The sequence below is a fragment of the Hemiscyllium ocellatum genome, chromosome 5 (assembly GCF_020745735.1).
Source record: "Hemiscyllium ocellatum isolate sHemOce1 chromosome 5, sHemOce1.pat.X.cur, whole genome shotgun sequence".
Lineage (NCBI taxonomy): Eukaryota > Metazoa > Chordata > Chondrichthyes > Orectolobiformes > Hemiscylliidae > Hemiscyllium > Hemiscyllium ocellatum.
In genome coordinates, this window is record NC_083405.1 from 4,860,535 (window position 1) to 4,862,326 (window position 1,792).

General features: G+C 43.0%; 1 non-coding gene across 1 annotated transcript; it reads right to left on the bottom strand.

Moving 5' to 3' along the window:
* Positions 1–260: 260 nt before the first annotated feature.
* Positions 261–333, bottom strand: trnav-uac (transfer RNA valine (anticodon UAC)). Its single transcript has one exon. It is a non-coding gene; the product is annotated as a tRNA-Val (tRNA).
* Positions 334–1,792: the final 1,459 nt, after the last annotated feature.

Consider the following 1,792-nt stretch of genomic DNA (forward strand, 5'->3'; position numbering starts at 1 on the left):
CGCAAGGAATGCAAATGCGATACTGCTTTTCGTGGAAGGGATCAGAACGCGGTAACTCCACTCTCAAACAGATTGGCATATGACCAGAACTAGTTTGAGGAAAACCTTCACAATGCTTTGCAAATTAATTAAATGGAATTGCATTACATTACATTTCACAAAGCGATCAGATTTGTTCGAGCAATTTCGAAGGCAGGTTGGCAGATGGGAAAGCAAGTAAGAAAGTCCATGTGAAATGCTGCAGTTGAAGAAAAAAAAGCAGTTTCTGCCCAGTTTCGAACTGGGGACTTTTCGCGTGTAAAGCGAACGTGATGACCACTACACTACAGAAACACGCCGCAGGCAGACGTGCTGCAGCTTTGTGGCATCCAACACTGAAAGTTGAAGCCATTCTAGGTTTCACCTTTCTGTTTCCAATAGCTCATTGTTGTCCAGGGTAACTGACATCTTGAGAAAGTTAAAAAACAAAAGAGGGACGTGAAATTGGTGACAAAATATAGACAAGGATGTCGTCAATGTTTGGACTGTAGAGTGAGGTGGAATAGGCTGGGACAACTTTCCCGGCAGCTTCACGGATGCGAAATAATTTTATGGAAGGGTTGTAAACTGAGTATTTGCGAGTTTTACCCAAGCTGGGGTGAGTTGGAAACTCGAGAGCATAGGTTTAAGGTGAGTGGTCTGAAATTGACAAAGGATCTGAGGCACATTTCCCACACACAAGGTTGTGCGTGTATGGAATGAGCTGCCAGAGGAAGTGGACGTGGCTATTGCACTCAGAAAATTGCAATGGTAATCGGATGAGTTTCTGGATAGGATGGGTTTAGAGGGATTGAAGCCAAATGCTGGGGAACGGGATTTGTTTAATTTTGGTTATGTGGTGCGCATGGATGAGATATACCGAAGTATTTGTTTCCACGCGGTGTACCCCAATAACGTTGTGTTTTAAAGGATTACTTTTTAGCGGAGCTTGCCGTCGCAGTCTGTGGCACAATCACAGACTTCTCACGGGAAAGGAAGTATTGTGAAACACTGCAGAAATGAACGACTTCCTTACTTTAGCTGCGACTGACCATACTTTGTGAAATTTTCCCAGATCCTCAGTTGAGGATTTTTGCTGCTGCAAGTTACCTCAGAACCCCTGTTAACTCGTAATGTATTGAGCTAATCGGAAACAGAAAGCATTTAACACGGAACACAAACAAATCCGGCATACTTAATGCATGTTCAGACACAGCGAAGCATGAATGCTAAATGTGAGACAGTCCGAGGTCATGAGGCATAAAGTAATCTCACAACTAACAACAGGGCAATTCCAAACTACTCTTTCAAACATACTGCAGCCTTAGTGCACCACCACTTCCCAGACAATGCTGTAAAAAGAGAAAGAAAGAATAAAATAAGTATGGCAATAAGATTGGTATGAATTTCACCAATCACAGTCTCGATTAGATGACCTTTCCCTTCCGATGTCTCCAGCTACAAATGTATCTGTGACTGCGTGAGAATATATGTTCGGTTATGATTTGGTCAAATAACCATGAGCTGCTTGACATTACTTCAATTTCGATTCTTGCTTTGCTAAATGATTTCACACTTTGCTCGAAACAGGACAACTTTCACGTTTACACGGAACACGAAACACACCGGATTACAGGGAAGATGCACAAAGCTGAGCAGGCCGTGTTCCACATCATACCGTGCAGCATAGTTTCAGTCACTGTGTCAGATTTGCAGGAGAAGAGTCCCATAGAATTTTCTCGCCCCCAACAACAGGAGGTAGTATTACAATCCG